Here is a 20,911-nt window from a genome sequence, read left to right on the forward strand (position 1 = left end):
CCCCTACTACCATGTCCCAAGAACATGTGAAAGAAAAGTCCTTACATAAAACTTTCAGTTTGGTGATAGAAGTTTGCCACACAGTCATTCCTGGCAACAGATATTTTCAAAAAAGCCCTCTTTGTCTCTCAAATATACGCTGTAGGATAATATCTCTGCACTAGGATGCAGAACCAGTGAAACCCCAGCAGAATGGATGTCCACTAAATCTGGGTCTTGCTGGCAAACTGGTGGCTCCTTGCAGCTTCATCAACTGTTCTGTGAAATCCCAGGCAGCCCATATTGGTAGCAGGATGCAAGGGAAATGGATGTCCATCAATGCTGAGAGGAAGGTGCACTGGGTCAGGAACTACATAAAATTCTAGCACCCCCATTCCCAGCAGCCCATGAAGAGAATTACAGCCAAGTTGAGGGGGAACAAAACAAAGTAGGAAAATGTAAGGATAGACGCTAATGCTCTGTCTGAGCTGGGAACTGTGGAGCAGCCATTCTCTCCTTAACTCTACCATCCTCTTAGTAGGTCACAACCCCAGAAAGAATCCTTTAAGGCTCATTTAGTCCAGCCCCCCTCTACCTGACCATTCAGTAGGAAATAAATGGTTTATTGTCCATAATAAGAGCACCAAATAGTATCTTCTACAGATTACATAAAGCCTGAGAATGAAGCAGATCCTGGGTACAATAGCAAAAAAAGGTTAATTTCATTCATCTATCCTGACAATTGCCACTTTTCACCAGGCCAGGGACATGAGAGCATTGAGGCTCTTTGACTCAGAGCATTCAAGAAGCTGCCATCAGAGCTGGTAATGGGAAAACAATGGGCCACTTTTAAGAACACATTTATTTCTGCTGCAAAGGACTTCTCCCCTTTATTTTCCATCACCATCACCCTGTTTTTTCCCTCACTAGCAGAACTCAAGCACACATTATCCCCACTTCATGCACTGCCCCCTGCCATCCCAGGGAGTGAGAAATTGGAAATGAAACACAACACTATATGCAGATTGGTTTTAATCACCTGGAACAGATGGTGCAGAAAGTGTCAGGTAAGTGCAATTTCGAATTTCCTTTGGATGTTTCTTAAAATGCAGAAACAACAAAGAAATTAAATGGACTGTCAAATGTCAGTGTCAGTTCTGGCTTTGAACAGCCAGTCTTCACCATGTCTATACATAACCCTAATACTATTGAAATCTATTTCTCCACTTCCCTGTTAATTAACTAACACTTGATGAGCTAAATGAAAGCAAATATACCTAGAAACAAAGCAGACATGCTTTCCTCCTTGGCTGTGGGAGAATAGAAGGGAGCCCAGTAAATGCATCTGAGCCCAGCTCACCTGAGCTCTGCACTATAACAGGTAATTGCAATAAATCATCCTTTGCCCCATGATCCCAGCCCAGTGAAGATTAATGGCAGTAGACACTAAAGCTGCCAACTTGGAAGATTTCCGTGGTGGTAGAGAAGAGGCTATGCGTAAGGAATGTGTGATAAAATGCTATGCTGGGACCGTAATAAACGGGCTGGAAGGGAGCCGAGGTCCTCTTCTGTAATGCAGAGACATTAAGACCTGTCTGATTGTGATGACAGACAGGTATTTGACCGAGCACACTGGCAGCTATAAAAAAAATAGCTAAAAGCTAATGTCAAGATGTGATGTAGACCTGCCACCTGCCATCAGGAGTAATTATGGTCTGACCACTCGCTTGTAAGGAGGGCAGAGGAAACAATATTATATCTGACTGCAAAGGATCGGCTACATTTGATATGTGCCCTGATGGCATGACTGGCCCACTGTCACCCTCCATGATGAAGCAGCAGAGCCAGACATTGGCAACTGTCCTCACTGGAGGGGATCTGAGGGCTGGCTGACTTTCGCACACTCCACTTAGAAGGAAGCCAGTGAAGGGAGAAAAATATGGTCTGAAGAGATGACTGAATACTTCGTACTCAAAGAATAAAACAGGTTCAACACATAACTAAACATATGGACATCATCAGTCCAGGAACCCCTTCAGAAATGTGGGTCCCAAGAAAGCAGAGAGACCTGCACTGCGCAGACCAAATACATTTCAGAAAGCGGTGTGGACATGGAAGTGAACCTTCCCACCTTCACGGCAACATGCTCTCGGGCACAGAAAGAGTGGTTGTCACCTCATGGGCTTTGAACCTTTGAATGCTCTAGGAGAACCAAGAAAAAGAGTTGAGAGTTCTGTTGGAAGAGACTCTGTATTTAATTACTAAGAAAGTTGCCACAAAGTGCCACAAACCGAGTGGCTTAAGCAACAGAAATTTATAATCTCTCTGTTCTGGAGGCTAGAAGTCTAAAATTAATGTGTCAGCATGGTCTGCTCTTTCTGAGGGCTGTTGGGGAGGATCTGTTTCCAGGCCTCTCTTTTTAACTTGTAGACAGCCCTCTTAAGGTTCACGTGGTCTTCCCCCTGTATGTGAGTCTATCTCCAAATTTCTCCCCTTTCACTCTTGTTGCCCAGGCTGGGGTGCAATGCCTCGATCTCAGCTGACTGCAACCTCCACCTCCCAGGTTCAAGTGATTCTCCTGCCTCAGCCTCCCAAGTAGTTGGGATTACAGGCGCGCACCACCATGCCTGGCTAACTTTTGTATTTTTAGTAGAGACGGGGTTTCACCATGTTGGCCAGGCTGGTCTTGAACTCCTAACCTCAGGTGATCTGCCCGCCTCGGCCTCCCAAAGTGCTGGGATTACAGACATGAGCCACTGTGCCTGGCCTCACAAAGGGAAAGTTTTCTAAGAAAAGACAGGGAGAGAAGGAATGACTTTGTAATAAAATGGAAGAAAATACTATAACCTCATAGGGTTTATTCCCTTTCCATTTCTATTAACTATTAATAAATTTGAATAAAATTAGATTTTCAGTTATTTTGTCTGAAATATTGTACTGATAACTCACTAAGAAAATGAAGGTATAACAGCTGTTCACCTTCAAACTCTATGACTTCTCAACAACTCTGTGGATCCAGGTAAGAAAAATATGTCAAAAAAATGTTTTTCAGAAAATCAATAGGCCTGTTTTTTATTAATTCATAACTTTTTAAAATGTTCTTCATGTGACTGGGCATGGTGGCTCACGTGTGTAATCCCAACGCTTTGGGAGGCTGAGGTGGGTGGATCACTTGAGGTCAGGAGTTAGAGACCAGCCTGGCCAACATGGTGAAACCTTGTCTCTACTAAAACTACAAAAATTAGCCAGGTGTGGTGGCGGGTGCCTGTAGTCCCAGCTATGCTGGAGGCTGAGGTAGGAGAATTGCTTGAACCTGGGAGGAGGAGGTTGCAGTGAACCAAAGTCATACCACTGCACTCCAGCCTGGATGACAGAGTGAGACTCCATCCCAAAATAAAATTTTAAAAAATATTCTTTATGGCTTAAAAGTTTTTATTGTTGCTTCTTCTCCAAGGTGCTTTGGGGCTTGAAGATGAGATTTGAGCTTAAATCATTTCAGCTGTTAAATATTAAAGGGCTGTATACATTTTCTCCTTTTGGTTTAAAATGTTATTTTCAATAGCTCAACTAAAGCATTTCTAACGAATGTTACAGAACCTGGAATCTTGCTTGTTTATGGTACTCTGTGCAAAAGATACTCTTCTCCAGTTTGGAAGTATCAGAGGAGACATTTTTATGATTGCAAACATTATAAGGTGAGTAAGCATGTGAGTCAAGCATTTCTCTACATTTTATATATTTTCTACCCATAGTTTGATTTATGACACACATGTGGCTTGCAACCAAGCTCTTATTTCTTTGAACAGGAAATTAATAAATGTCTATTCATTTGAAAAGAAAAATCTAGGGCAAAAGTAAAATTACTTAGCAAGATGGTTCCTCCGACCAAAGCAATAAAAAAAAAAACACTCTTGGCATAGTAAGTCCTCCAAGTAAATTCTAATCTATGCTATTAATTCAATTTACTATCAAAACATTCTCATATTATTATTTATTAAATACCTAATATGACCTTAATAAGTTTGATAAACATAATAAACTTAATAAACACTGTCACACAACATGATTTCAAGTTTTCTTTATGATTACCCTGCAAGGTTGATAGCATTATTCCCAATTGAAAGACATAGTTGAGGCTCAGAGGGTCATGTACCATGACCAGGGGTGCTTCATAAGTATGTGATCTGTGCAGTCACAGAGGCCCCCACACTAGGAAGAACCCTGTGCTTGGTTTAATGCTCTGATGCTGTCAACTTAAAATTCTTACTAAGTTTTTAACAAGAGCACATTTTGCACTGAGTCCCACAAATCACTTATTAGACAGTAATATTATTTTTCCTCCACTTGTTTGGAATTGTCATTTTGCAAACAAGCAGCAAATCTGCAAAAGATATTAAAATAACCAGTTCCCATCTAACCTACTATCTCCACAAATTACCTTTTGGCTCACACACTCATGTACAAATTCATACAAATGAGAGTAGTCTGTGCTTGTTATCTGGATAGAGTAAGGCTCTATGAAACATGCACTGAACAAATAAACAAAATGTCATTTATGCTTCAAAAAGGAAAACAAATTCTTAAAATAATCTTATCATCTACCAAAAAAGTTTATCTGATGTTATGCAATACAAAATAAATAAAACAATCTGTAAATTCTGGTAAAGTTTATCAACTTTCCCGTGTCTCCAGTCTGCTTACCCGCTTTCTCTTCATTTTCAAAAGGTATATACTGGCCTTTTGGTAGAGCATGCTATATTTTGGGACAGTGTCTTATGAGGTTATATTCTGTGTGAGGAAAATCATTAGAGATTATCATTCTAGTCTCACTTATTTCCCAATGTAGCCATCTTTCAAACTATTCCATTTAGAGGGTATCCAGCCTCTACCAATATAAATTTTTTTATTTTATATCATCTACATAATATCTCTTTCACTTCCTCTCTGTTTTTCTCCCCTTCTTTCTCCCTCTTTCTTTCCCTCTCCTTTTCTCTCTCTCTCTGTCTCTCTCTTTCGTGCATACACACACACACACACACACACACACACACACACTTCACAAATAAGCTTTCAACGCATTTTCTGTAAATTTCTAGCCTCTTATTGTCAATGGGGATTTGCGTCTGGAATTAGGACCATCACCACAAATTCACAAGCAACTAACAAGTTTCCTAAGTCAGCAACTATCAGATCTGTTGCAGAAATCCTACCAGACATGATTTCTGGAGGATAGCCAAGGGGGCTGGGAATCTGTTGTGAGTCAGCCAGACTGTTTTCACTGAGCACATCTGATTCTACCAACACTTAAGATCATCTATCTCCCTCACCCAGAGCTTGCAACTTGCCAGCAGTAATAAATAGGGCGGCACAGGCCCCCAGCCTGAGCCTGAGGGTTATGGTTTCTGGGCAGAATCAAATCATGGGCTTTGACTTTCCTTCCTCCTGAAGGATAAAGATGATTCAGGCTGAAGCAGCTGACAAATATGGAAATCATTAACAGACTAAACTGTACACAACAACCAAAGTATTAAGAAATACCAGTAAACAAAATAACCAGTACTTCTGATCCCTCAAAGTCCCTGAACTGAGAAACAGGGCCAAGACTCTTGGCCATCCCCTGATCCAAGTCTCTCATTCTGCATGTCAAGAGGATACTGCTCAAGATTACACAATTGCTTGCAGCCAAGCAAAGACTCTATCTAGATGCCCTTCCCGCTTGCCCAATCATCTCCCCACCATCAGATGCTGGTTTCCTCTTTCCTGCTGCTTCCCAAGACACCGCTTCCTTCCTGACCTTGTTTTCCATTCTATCTTGGCTTCTACCCACAGCCTAATTCCAGGGGTGAGAAGGACACTGTAATCTGAGCCTTCCATGGGACCCACGTGTCACGTGCAGGGAAAGGAGGGCTGTAGTTTTCCTACTGCCACTCTCTTCTTCCCTCACCATTTTGTGTCATGTTGCCATTTTAACATTAGTAGTGACTGCTATATTCATACTTCCTTCCAGTTAATCTATTAATATGGAAATGAGGACCCCAGTATCAAAATAAAGACTTCGTCCACCTATGTCAGGGATAATCTAGTCTTCTCCACAGAAATTAAAGCTTTAGACATGCATGAGAGTACTTCATCGGTTGCCACAGTGAGCAGAAGACACTACCAGCACTTAGTGGATGGGAGCTGGGGATCCCAATCACCTGCAATGCCCAGAACAGTTCCTTGCAGCAAATCATCCTACTCAAAGTGTCAATAGCATTCCATTGAGAAACACTGCCAGAGCTGGCTACCTGAGACAGAATCCCCTTTCTTCCTCTCTGCTGCATGCCTCAGTTGGACTGGGGAGGCAGGGTAGAGTGGAAAAGTCATCAGGTTCTAGACAGGGGGCTAAGCTTCCCAACGCAGTACCTCCAGTGAAAACTGGCCTCGGACAAGTCCTAACTGCTCAAGACTGTTTGTTTTTTTCTCTCTCTCTCTTTCTCTCTTGTCATGAAGTGAGGACACTAACATCTAATTGCAAGCATTACATAACACTGTACATAAAATCACAAAGCACCTACTAGTGTAAAAAATATAAAGAATTTTATTCACCAGATTTCCAGTGGAAGAAAATTAGAGGAGAACGGATGATGCTTCATTGGGAAGCGGCAAGAAGAGGGCATCCCAGTGGGGGCTGAAGCTTAGACTTTTAGAAGACTCAGAGCATGTGTGTGGTTGTAGGTGTGTGGGGATAAGGAGCAGTAGAAGGGGAAAGTATCAACAAAATATTGAAAGCCAAGCGTTGTAATCCCAACACCTTCAAGAAAAGTACTAGAAAAACATCATACTGTGAGGTTAGGTGTCTTGTGGACACTTGCAGAGGGTAAATTTTACATCAAGACAGCTCAGAAACAGAACCTGTGTGGTGGCAGGATAAGAAAATTTGAGGTGGAAAGTGGTATTAACCGGGATGTGAAATCTGCTGACTCCAACCCAGTTCACCTGAATTTCAAAGGTATAAAGAAATGGCAGGTGATAGCCAGGTCAAGTAGGTACCGAAAAATATTTTTTAAATTAAGGCTAAACTCTCTCATTCCCCTACCCCACTCTGAAACAGATCCTCACACTTACAATTGGTCAGTATTTATTGAGAGCTCTCTCTATAGGTAAAACATTGCAGGGACTAAAAGGAAGTTGAAATCATATCCTCAGATATAGTGGTTTAAAGAATGGGCTTTGAGGTCAAATACATCTGCATGCAATCCACGTATGCCTTTTCCTAGCAGCTTAATTTCAGGCATTTCAGTGTAAATCTGACTCCCAATATTCTCATCTGTTAAATGGCAACAAAAATAGTACCTATGTCAGAATGTGGTAAAAGGACATCAGATAATCCCTGTAAATGTGTGCTATTACTAATGGTACCTCATGGGGCATATGACTCCATAAATATTGCTAAAGTAAAAGGAACTAAAATGAATTTAAATTTCCACATTTTTTGTTCCCTTTGAATTATTACAGTCATGTGCCACAATCACCTATGATAGAGACAAATCTGAATGCAGCATGAGACATGAAAGACTCATTTTGTAAGCCCATTGATTCCTTGATTTTTTTTTCTGCAATCCCAACACAACATGTTTTTAGAAATGAGAAGCAGGATTCCATTAAAAGACTGTTTTGCAATCATGTAAATGCACAGAACTCTACTACTCTTAAGCTACTGAAAACAGCCTCTTCCCTGAGAATTGAGAAGTCTCAGTGCTTCCAAATTCCTGTCAGTGCCTGGCGTAACATGGGTACTATATTAACGTTTGCCGAATGAATACTTTGAATGGCTACTCTAGCTAGTGAGATACTTCATGCTGATGAGCCTGCTTTCTAATGTTTAGATGCTAAATGCTTTTATTCTATTTTGTAGTAAGTATTATAGATAAGTCTGGATAAAATGAGCTGATAATGTGTGGGACTCGAATATGTTATTTCATCTTTCCTCTAATGGATAGAATTATGCCATTATACCTGAATCCAGCCATTAAATTATCGTACTTGAACATAGAAACTTCCCTTTGCGTGAAGAGCATAAAAAGCTAAAGAGGAGTTGCAGCATCTAATCAAATAATGTTCTTTCAAACCCTGCGTACGTACCCATAGGCTTCACCAATGGTGCTGTCCTAACGAGAAGGTGAGAGTTTAAAGACGACCAGTATTCTGCAAACAAGGCACCAAAACGTCCCCCAGGCTCAGTCAATCTTTAGACCCTAAGCTCGATGAGGGTAGCTGTAGACTGTGTCTATTTTGTTCATTACTATATCCTCAGTGGCCAGCACGATGTCTGGAAAGTAGGAGGAGCTCAGTCAATATTTTTAGAGTAAACGATTCCTGAATTCCAGTCTAATTATTTTGAACAGCACCTAGGCAGTTACCCTGGGTGGAGACATGGGCCTCCTCACCAGTGTTTTAGGGGAGCTGCTGCCTGATGTCATTGTTAAGGTATTGAGCACTTCAGCCTTGGGAAAGGAACAGCAAGGACCATTTTCTAATCCCACTGCCAAGAAGCCTTGACATCTTTGAAAGATGAGAAGAAAGTTGCCGAACAGTGAAAAGCAGTGGGAGTGCCAGGCAGAAGCTCATCTTTCTGACCAGGGATCTGAATTTACCTCAGTTGAGACTAATTTGTGGAGAGGAACTTCATTCTAACTTTCAGCCAAATTTCATACTGAAAGGATGCTGCAGGCTAGTGAGGATCCACAATGCGGAAAGTTGTTAGAGAATCATCAACATGGCTATGTACTTTATTGCTTATATCACCCATGGAGATCAATAATCATATGAAACAATGATGACAGTGGACATTTACAGAGCACTTACCACATGCTGGGAACTCTAAGTCCTGAATATGTATTGTTTCACTTAATATACACTAAAACACCATGACATAGATACTAGTATTCCCATTTTTTCAGTTGCAATAACTCACCACTTAAAGAGCATAAGTGGTTCAACTGGGGTCTTACAAATGTGCTAAGAGAAGAAGTCAGGATTTAGATCCCAGCCTGCCTGTTTCCAAAGGCTCTTGATGACTAGGTGAATTTCTAGTTAAAATTAATACCTCATGACTTGTCTCCACCTTCTGTCTGCAAACTTAGATGAAAACCTTCAAGATAAGGAAGAGTACATCTGGACATTGCTGCATTTCTTTTTTTATTTTTTTTAAATCAATTTCTACAAGTGTTTACATGACCTAGACTGTGAAAAATTTTAACTATAATCAGTTCCCAGGACCAGTCACACAAGAATTCTCACACAGGATAGATGGACCAAGATAGTGTAACCATGTTTATAAAGTAAGAGAGTTTCCTTCATCGGTCATTGTTCTAATAGAGCCAATAAAGCATTTGCCATGAAAAGATCTGGCAAGTTATTATTCACCTCTCTGAGTCTCACAGGTGGAAGAAGTGTGGGCTTTGGATTCACAGACATATCAGAAGGACTCCTGGGGACCCCCCAGTAACAAAGATTGAGTGAGCCATAATTCATTCTACCCACTGCAATGGAGTCATCAGGTGTTTCTGTATTTATTCATGAAGTACAGAGATGATCTATATCTGTGCTGCCCAAAACAATAGCCACTAGCGATATTTGGCTATTTAAATTAATTAAATGTAAATCAAATTAAAAATTCAGTTTTTCAGTTATACTAATCACATTTCAAGCACTTAATAGTGCTTAATAGTGCATGGCTACTGTATTGGACAGTACAGATCTAGACCATTTCTAGAACATCCTTAGCATCACAGAAAGTAACATTGGACAGCATCAGTCTAGATTTAAAAAAAAGAGCAAGAGAGAGAACAAACTCTTGATTTTCAAACAGCTCTGTTATTTAAAGGAAGAGGGGTCATATGTTTTAGCGTTAGTTTTAATTTGGGGGTTGTTGTTTTCTAATGGGTTATATTAGTCAGGACTCACTTGATCACAAGGGAAAAAATTGAACTCAAAAATAGCTTAAGCAAAATAGCAAATTTCTTTGTTTCTATAACTGAAAAATCTAGAAATAAAGCCCAGTTGGATCAGGGGTTCAAATGTATCATTAAAACAATATCTTCCCATCTCTCAGCTCCACTTTCTATGTGGCTTTCTTCTTGGGCTGGCTTTATTCATATAGGGGCAAAGATGGCTCCTGATAGACTCAAGCTCATATGGTTCTTAGAACCCACAGTCTCAAATTTGACCTTCTGTATCAGTTTCTCATTGGTTTGACCCTAATCCACATGGAAGTCTTTATCAAAGTACTGCTATTCATCACAGACTTTACTATCATCCCAGCATAATAGAAGAGGCATTATCGTTACATATTGGGAAGATAACAAGGATTCAAACACAAACCAGTTAAATTAATACTTCATGACTTGTCTCCACCTTCTGTCTGTAAACTTAGATGAAAACCTTCAAGACAAGTAAGTACACCAGTTTGTGTTTGAATCCTTGTTATCTTCTCAATATGTAATGATAATTACAGTCCAGTCCAGACTGAAATTCCAGTCCAGACTCTCAAATTTATGAGCTCTATGACCTTTGCCATATCTAATCATTTCTCTATGCCTCGATTTTCTCATCTTAAAATGAGGATAAATAATAATGCTAATCTTACAGGGTCCATTGTTTTCGTTGCTGTTGTATCGAGACAGGGTCTCGCTCTGTTGCTCAGGCTGGAATACAGTGGTGAGATCTCGGCTCACTACAGCCTCTGCCTCCTGGGTTTAAGTGGTCCTCCCATTTCAGCTACCTTAATAAACATTTCCATATGGATCAGGGTCAAACCAATCAGAAACTGATACAGCAGGTCAAATTTGAGATTGTGGGCACTAAGAACCATACGAACTTGAGTCTCCTGAGTATCTGGGCCTACAGGCGCACACTATCACATCTAGCTAAATTTTGTATTTTTTGTAAAGATGGAGTTTCACCATGTTGCCCAGGTTGGTCTTGAACTCCTGGACTCAAGCAATTTGCCCCTATGAGGCCCGTTCTGGGGATAAATGGGATAATTCATACAAAGTGCTTAGCACAGTTTGAAACAAATAGCAATCACACGATCAATGCTATTCTTGTCACTATGATTATTCTTAACCATACAAAGCAGTGCAAAATGAATATCCAGTGAGTAGAGAAAACACTAAGTGTTCCAGGAATTAGGAAAGTGAGTAACCGCTGCAGCCTTGGGTGTTCAAGAAGGGCTTCATAGAGAACACAAGACATGAACAGGGTTTTGAAGCAAGGGTGCACAGGCAGAAGGGAGGGAGTAGAGCCCTTCTCATCACAGCACCCAAGAAACTAATGCCTGTGTCTCTGAAGCCATGTTTCCTACAAGGGAATAGGAGGCAGGAAACGGTGCAGGCTTTTCTTTACCCATCATCTGCACAAAACAGTTGAGAGGCAGCATGTTTTTCTTAAAATGTTAATAAAAAGAGCACAGCAAAACTGAATCCGAGAAGCCAGGCATGTCTCATCTGCCATTCCTGTACCCCTGAGCTCTCAGCGCTGCTGGTGCCTGATGGTGATGAGGTGTTCCCGGAGGGGTGAGCCTGAGCAGACTGTACGGGAAGGCTCGGCGCATCTTCCAAATGCCTCTGTCTGTCCAGTGGGGGTGGAGGCCTCCTAACAGCTGCTGAGCTGCTTTGTAAACAAGTGGGGGACACACTTCTTTCACCTGGAATCCTGCAGCTGAAAAATATGTTTACCTCTCCAAGGATTTGGTTGGAAATGCTTCAAAGATTTCTGCTTTTCCCAGAAAGCTGGAGCTCAATATGAAGGGATGTGCTTCATCTCTGAGAACACTGCTCTCCTTGGGTGAGAAGAACAGGATTTTCCAGCTTGACAGTACATAACCTTCTGACTTGGGCAAAAGGATGGGGCCAGATTACCTCCAAGGTAGATGGAATGTCATTTAGCTCATGTGCAAAGTAATTGTGAAGAAAATTCTCCCATCCAAGGTAGGGGTGGGCATTGTGCAGGAGATAGGCACATTTCCAGAGCATGTTGTGATGTTTGGATCAGTTCCAGATACCACTGCCAAGGCCTGCCTCTGGGCAGCTGCAGCTTTAGGGGGGCCTAATCATCCCCCACCCACGCCCCACTACAGCGTTGTATGCGTGCTTGTGTGTGTATGTGTGTGTGTGTGTACATATGCGTGCACCAGCCAAAAACATTAATTAGCATGTGCTTTCTGTATTAGAGTTTAAAAGCCATCAGGGCAGCTGTTGTCTAGAAGCCAAGGAACTAAATTCAAGTCACAGCTCTGTCAATTGGCCATATGACCTCTGCCGGGTCATCTCACCCCTCTGAGCTTTGAGTTCTTCATTTGTAAAGGAAGATGATAATATCTGAACCAATTAACTCAGGGTTTCAATGAAGATACAAATCAAAATGAGATGACATACAGGAAAGTCTTCCAGCAACCCTAAAGCCCACTTCTCAAAGTCTGGATCAACAATCCAGCAGCACTGACTTCCTCTGGGAGCTTGTTAGAAATGCAGATTCATGGGCTCAGCCTCACACTTACTGAACTAGACCCTGCATTTTAATACGATTCTCAAGGTAATCAATATGCACTTTCAAGGGACTGCTCTAAAGCACTATAAGACAGATTTAGGAAATCGTTCTAAAGCTGAACAAAGCCCAAACCACTCTGGGTTTCCAAAATTTCCACTACACAACTGCTTTCCTGAGCCAGCACTGCTTCCTTGGCAGATCAGACATTCTCAGAGAGCAGCAACACTGTCATTGATCAATTCTCTGGGACACCCAGCACAATGTGAATAAGGCTTACATCGTAATAGTGTGACAAATAGCATTCTTATACAAGATTGATGGCCGTATATATATATATTTATAAAACCTTACCCTGGCTTGAAAGACACTACAGGATGACCTGGCCTTCTGTTGCACCCCTCTCCCTCCCTACACCCCTCCCACATGGGCCTCCCTGCCTGTCCTCAAATATGCCTGGCAACTGACAGCTCCCAGGGACAGCCTTCCACTGCTATTCCCTCTGCCTGCAGTGGTCTTCCTCACACACCTCAATTGCTCATCTCCTTGAAATCTTGGCTCAAATGTTACCTTGTCAGTGATGCTGTCCCCATCTCCTCTATTTAACATTGCAACACCCCCTTTTACTTAAATATCCTTTTCTCCACAGCACTTATCACTTTTAGCATATTATATACTTCATTTATTATGCTTTATTATCGTGCCCTTTCCCACCTCAAAATAGAATGTAAGGTTAGGAAGGTAGGAATTTTTGTCCATTTTGTTCACTGCTGTGTACCCAGCTCCTGGGACAGTCCTGGCACCCCACTGCTTGATATTTATTGAATGAATGAATGTACAGGAGAATGACTTTGAACATGCAGTGTGTAATCAGATAGACTCGGGCTTGAATTTCAACTCTGTCACTATTAGCTGTCTGACTCTAGGCAAATAGTGCATGTTAACAGTTCTGCTACAGTGTCCGGCATATAGGAAATGTCTCTTTTTGTTTAGCTATCATTATTAAAACATAATTATGATTATCACTGAATATAAGCTTCATTCTTCCAAGAGAATGGTGAAAATTATAATTTATTTTAACTAATAATCAAACTTTTAAGGAATATGCCACACAGATCAAAACAGGACTAAGGACTGTGATTCATTTGTCAGCAGCCAATTCTTTTTGCAACAGTTAAAAAAAAAAGTGGTATGCATGAACACCCTTCATGAAAAGAATAAACTCCCTATCTTCCTTTTAGGGGAAAAGTTAGGAAATATTGGTTTCTGTTATTTTTCCAAATAAAATATAACATCTGACATTGGACAAGCATAAACTTGAGCTAAACATCAAGGAATCACTTTACAGTAGCATTAGACTGTGAAACCAACCAGATGAGGAGGCGGCTCTCCCAAATGATGGGTCACTTAAACATACAGGAAGAAGAACTGGAAACTTTTTCCCGTATATCCTCAAATACATTGCAAATATTTATAAAATAAATGGCAAGTGTCTGATGATATTAAATTATCCAGATATTTTTCTTAGAGGTAAGAATTAAATGTAAGTAGACAGCGTTTAATTCTATTGGTTCAACCTTTTGGCTCCGAGCAAAACCCATTTTATCTCTAGTAAAATATTTGTGTGAGAAAATCTATGTCTCAGAAACTCAATTGTATTTTCTCTGAAATGGGGGAGTTGGATCAGATATTATCTAAGCCTCCTTCTGGCTCTGACGGTCAGAGACTCAATGACTTAGAGAATCTTGTTTTCCCATCCCCCACTCTGACTCCATCCAATTCATCACAAAGTTCTGGTGATGTGACTCTAAATTATAGTTTAAATCAGTCTACCTTTACGGTAATCACCTTGGTATTTACTCACCTGGACTAACTCAAGAGCTTCCTAACACATTCTCTGACACCTCTCCAACCTTTACACCCACAGAGTAGCCAGAGTGGTCCTTGGATAATAAAAATTTTATTCTCTTTATTTCCCTGCTGTATTAGTCCGGTTTCATGCTGCTGTTAAATACATACCCAAGACTGGGTAATTTATAATGAAAAGATATTTAATGGACACACAGTTCTATGTGGCTCGGGGGTGGGAGACCTCACAATCATGGCAGAAGGTAAAAGTCGCATCTTAAGTGGTGGCAGACAAGAAAGAATGAGAGCCAAGGGAAAGGGAAAACCTCTTATAAAACCATCAGACCCAGTGAGACTTACTCACTACCATGAGAACAGTATGGGGGAAACTGCCTCCGTGATTCCGCTGTCTCCCACTGGGTCATTCCCACAACACATGGGGATTATGGGAGCTAATATTCAAGATGAGATTTGGGTAGGGACACAGTCAAACCATATCACCTGCTTAAAATCTTTTCTTGTTACACTTAATATAACCTCTCAAAATCTTCACATGGAAAATAGACGAGACGCCATCTGGAAAGGGCTCTCCCTGCCTCCTTTCCCTTCCTCATTTTGTAAACTCTCTCCCTCCTTGCCATCAGGCCACACTCTGCTTTGCAAGTTCTCAGCTGCATTCTGGTCATTCACACACATTGATTCATCTGCATGCCTAACTCTTACCCCTCAACCTCACACACACACACACACACAAAAAGTCTCTTTCTCAAAGAGGCCTTCTCACAGTCCTCATTGTAAATTGCATTCCTCCCCATTCCTTCACTTCATGACACTTGTCACGATCTCCGGATACGCATCCCTTTATGTGTCTCTTTGCTCCCCATCTCTGTCTGTTTTTATATGCTAAGCTCTTGGAGGACAAGAGCTATGTTTGATTTGTTCATTACTGTATAACCAGCACCCAGCAGAACTCCTAGCGTACAGCTGGCAATCAACAAATATTTGTGGAATAAATAGATGAATGAAGAGTATTATCTACTCTATGAAGGGGAAGGCAAGAATATGAGTGTTCTTTACGTTACCATCCTATGAAGTAATTTTAAATAACACACACAATGCAATTTGAATTCATAAGAAAGTAATTTATTGAATCCAAGGCATTATGTTTTGCTTTTATATAATTAAAAATCATTGTTCAGAGATTAACCTACCAGTAGCATTTTACTGGGAAAAAAAATACTGTGAAGTTCTGCTTAAGGTTTTACACAATAACGGATGTATGAACCAAATGATAAACTTAGTATTAAAAGATATGGATTCATGTTTTGTGACTCAAACACTGTGATCATAGTATTATTGACCATATGACATTAACCAAGCCATTTAGTAAACAACTGTGCTTAATAATCATCTAATATAATTTGGCAAACAGTGATTGAGGCTATATCAAACGTGTATGTTTCCTGTTTTACTGTAATTAATAAATCGAAGAAATACACTGGATTATTGGAAATGAATATACCACAAAGGATGTCCATAGTTTTACAGTACCTTTAAGTATCTGTTAAATGAGAGTATTTAACTAGTATTATCATTATTAGCAAGAAACTGACTTCAAATATATTTCTTATTTTTTTTTTTTTTTCACCTTTTCTATTCCCCCTCCAGTTAGGTTCCCAGAATTCTAGAATGAGTTAGAAAACGACTAAGTTATAAAATTTTCTCAGATAAGGTTGGGAATGTGGTATGAAAATTTTCTTAGATAAGCTTGGGAATGTGGTGTGAAAATTTTCTCAGATAAGGTTGGGAATGTGGTACGACAAACAGAAGGAAAGAAAACCAAGCCAAGGCCTGGAGACCAAATGAGGTGAAGAGGATGTGGGAATCTACTCAGAAGTAAGCTTCACTAGACATGAGGATGCAGCCATAGAGCATCCTACGGCAATGAGGATAAATTGGTAGCACATTTCCATGCCCAGATATCTGAAAAATAGAGATAATGATCCCTGGCCCTAGCAACCAATGAGGAATATTGCGAGAATAAATTAGATACAGTTTTCCTTTGGAGGAAAAGCACTATATAATTTATGATATTGTTATTATAATCATTAGTCATCTTTGCCTAGATTTATGGAGTGACTCATCCTAAATTAAGCCTTTGGAACAATAAGAAGAGGGAAATTTATGAGACCTACAATGATTTTCTAGTCTCATAAAAAATTGTAGTACTTGATTCTTGAGATGTTGAAATATCTCTGCCTCTTAACAGGATGCTGCAAGAACCGTCCTTTGATTCATTATTTGATAAGTCTTTCAAGTCCCCATCCTCTTGCTCTTCTGGGGCTAATAATTCAGCTAGCATTTTAACACTCACCTTGACTGTCAATAAATTATTTTAACTTACCTTTAGAGTATCTGCTTTTTCTCTCCTCTTCCTATGAGAATAACAATTGTTGCGATTTTATTCCCCATAATTTATCTATATATTCAGTAAATATTTTTAAGCACCTATAATAGGCAAGGCAATGAGTTAGGTACAGAGATAAAAGGGGAGTGAGATCATTCCCATGTCTCATGGAGCTAGAGAATATAACTAAGGATCAGATCTGAGGAATATCTTAAGAAAGAGTTATCAGGTCACAAAGACTGATCAGATATAGAGTGTGAAAGAGAAGGGAGAATTCAGAAGAGGCCAAATTTCTTCTCTAGGTAGACTGGATGGAGAATGGCATCATTAGCCAGATAGGAAACAGATTTGAGAATAAGACAACCAAAACTCTGCTTCAGGCTTGTTAAACTGAGGTTGAATAAGAGATCCACGAAGAAGCTTGAACCATGGGTCTGAGGCTTAGGAAAGAGGCCAGGACAGGAGACATAGGTCTAGAATTCCTCTGAGGAGATCCTGGGAAGAGGTGAGTACTCAGTGAGAGAATATAAAACAAGAAGGAAAGACAGGGGCATCTGGTGATAAAAACTGAAAGAAAGGAAGAGACAACTAGGTAATTTTTGGAAGACATAAACACAGTACAAAGGGCTAATGAAAAGAAAATAAATGACAGGAATAGATAGAAAATGACAGAGAGATGGAAGAGGAAGAGAGTAAAGTCCCAGAGTCATGGCCAAGGGCAACATATTGGAAGGGTCAGCCTTGCAAAGGAACCTCTGTCTCTCCCTCTCTCTCTCAGCAGGAGACAGTGAGGAGGGAACAAATACTGATACATATTTTAGATAGGATACAGTAGACTTCAAAGGAGGAACTGTTGATTAGAAGTATGAAAAGTTGGACTAGAAAAGGTTGTGATGTTCTGAGAAAATGACAACATGTAGAGAAGAACCTGGGCTTTGGAATGAGACCAGCCCTAGATTCTAACCGCAGCTTTTACACTTGGTATTTCTGTGACCTTGGGCAAGTACTTTTTATCTAACTGAGCTTCAGTTCTGTCTTCTGTAGAAACGGCAAGTAACAAGAACTATTTCATAAGGCTGTTTCCAGGATTAAGAAAGAGACTGTGTATGGAAGCACCTAGTTCTTGCCTGGGCTTCCTTGAGGAATGAATCCTGAGGATAAGCTGGACCAAAAGACAGAGCAGTGGTTCTCAACCTCAATGTGCATCAGAATCAGCTGGAGAGCTCCTCTAAACACAGGTTTTATGCCTCACCCAGAATCAGTTTCTGTTTCAGTAGGTCTGGGGTAAGGCTTGAAAATCTGTATTTCTAGTAAGTTTCCAAGTGACACTGACACTGCCAGTCCACAAACCACTCTTAGAGGATCCCTGAGGTAGAGAAATCATCCAAGGGAAAAGGTCAAAGTGGTAAGAGATTTTGTTGGCCCTAGAACACACGTTCCAGAAGAAGATGACCACATCTCTTTTTAGAGTATATTTTCCCTTCATTGGCTTTATTCATCATTTTGTCTCTAGAACCCTGGCCATCCTATCTTAAGAACAGGCACTGTTATCCCAGAGTTCTAAGAATCTGGCGCAAGCGCTGAAATTTAACAGGAACTCATCCAGCTGAATGGCTGGAGCAGTGAATGCAGAAAGAGAACTCTGAATTGCCTGAAGAGAGAGGCACACAAGAGGCTAGTGGTTCCCAGTGTCTCCCCCAAAAGGAGTTGAGCAAAGACCACCGGGAAGTGGCAGGAGTGTGGGAGTCAGCCTGAGGAATCATGGTTTTGTTTGTTTTTGTTTTGTAGAGACAGGGGTCTTGACATCTTGCCTAGGCTGGTCTCGAACTCATGGGCTCAAGCGATCCTCCCGTTTCAGCCTCCCAAAATGCTGGGATTATAACACATTCAGCCAGGAAACATGGTTTTAAAAACAAGTAGAAACTGTCAACTTTTATATATTATTTTAATTTTGCTTTGTCTTTTCTATATTGCATGGTGCAAGTGTTTAATATTTTACGTTTCTGGGTTTTTTATTTTAAATCACTTTTTATTTCTCGTATTCTTTTCCCTGGCTCCAAAGTATCTTTATTGCTAAATAGTAGCTTATAACCCCTTGCCATGGATCAGATTATCTTTGAGCATTTACTTTTCCCTGTTTTGTTCCCAATTCCTTCCTATTGTATTATTCAATTATTCCATTCTATCGCATCCATTATTCACTACATTTTTTTTTCAAAAAATTGATTCTGCAGAAATCGAGCACCCTCATTTTTCATTTCTTGGTTGGAGTTACTTTGTAGAAACTCAACTAGATTATGGCTCCTAATGCACTAATGCTCTGCTGAGTGCATGTTGCCCCGCATTTTTATAAGTTCTGAATATAAAGTCAAAACCCATTCCTTTTCAAGATTCTCCTTTCATATATCGTTTAAGAAAATTGCTCAACTATCTAGCTTGCTTCTACTTAGTCCCTGACTCATTTCCTCGCTGCTGAATACCCCATCATCCTTCCTACATTTGTATTTTTAGAGCCAAGTTAACTTGATATTTAGTTGCCCAGTGTCACTGCAGCTGTGCTCTGCAGCAGGGACTGGAGATAGCAGAGGCATGAGGACAACCCTTGTCAGGACATTAGTCAGGTATCAACCCTTTTCTCCTCTCTGCATCCAGCTTCTTACTACACCTCACCTATGATCTCTTTCATTAACACATTTTTGACATATTTTTCAGTTTTCTTAAACATACAGTGCTTAATCCCTTGCTTTGTGCATGGTGAATACTCAAAGTCTGGATCGTAGGAATGACTAAATGGCAAGCGGATGGAACACAGACCCATCACAGCTTGATCTTGTCCATTTGCTTAGCTACTGTCTTATTGTTACTCAGGATGCCTTGCAGTTCCCTAAATTTGCCATGCTCGCTCATGCCTGCAAACCATCGCGTGGGTCACTCCCTTCGCACTCTGCTTTCTCTGACTAGCTTTGGCATTGCTTCCTTCTTCAGAAAGTCACCCCTACCCCTCTCCCTGGGGTGGTTAGCCCTCTGACATCCTAAAAACATCCTGACTGCTTTGCTCTAAAATCATATTTCCATTGTCAGCTTGCTTGTCCTGCTCCTTAACTAGACTGTGAGCAACCGAAAAGCAGGGACTGTGTCTCATGCACAGTTGTAATCCCAGCTCCTTCCTTGATGCCCAAATGGTGGTGTTTGCAATAATTGAGGCTATGCTGAAAGGCAGGGGTGTATTAGTCCATTCCCACACTACTAATAAAGACATTTCTGCGACTGGGTAATTTACAAAGAAAATGAGTTTTAATGGACTCACAGTTCCACGTGGCTGGGGAGGCCTCACAATCATGGCAAAAGGCAAAGGAGGAGCAAAGTCATGTCTTACATGGTGGCAGGCAAGAGAGTATGTGCAGGGGAACTTTATAAAACCATCAGATCTCATGAGATTTATTCACTATCACGAGAATAGCATAAGAAGGACCCACCCCCATGATTCAATTACCTCCCACCAGGTCCCTCCCATGACATATGAGAATTATGGGGGCTACAATTTGAGATTTGAGTGGGGACACAGCCAAACCATATCAAGGGGTTATTCTAGCATGGATAGCTGCCCTGGACATGGAGAAGAGTGGCAAGATGTGAGACACTACAGAAAGAAAACGGGGCAGCTCGTGGGGCAGCTCGTGAGACACAGGGCAATGGAAGGGGAGAAGCCAAACATGGCAGTCAGGAGCTGGGAGATGCCTTCACATCTGCCACAGATGATTACAGGTACCCATCACCTTAACAGAGGCCTAGAAAAATAAGTTTTCTTGACAGAACACAAGTTTTCCTATACCAGATAGCTTATTCTGCAGTGTTTTCATAAAGTACCATTTATTGGAACAATGCAATAAAAATGGCTAAATTAACTTTTACAAAATTCTGAATAATACAAAGCAATATACAGGTGGTTAAAAAATAGTCCTGGAGGAGTTCGAGACCATCCTGGCTAACACGGTGAAACCCTGTCTCTACTAAAAAAATACAAAAAGCTAGCCGGGCGAGGTGGCTGGCGCCTATAGTCCCAGCTACTCGGGAGGCTGAGGCAGGAGAATGGCGTAAACCCGGGAGGCGGAGCTTGCAGTGAGCTGAGATCTGGCCACTGCACTCCAG

Source organism: Piliocolobus tephrosceles, chromosome 7 (genome assembly GCF_002776525.5).
Source record: "Piliocolobus tephrosceles isolate RC106 chromosome 7, ASM277652v3, whole genome shotgun sequence".
In the NCBI taxonomy this organism is placed as follows: domain Eukaryota; kingdom Metazoa; phylum Chordata; class Mammalia; order Primates; family Cercopithecidae; genus Piliocolobus; species Piliocolobus tephrosceles.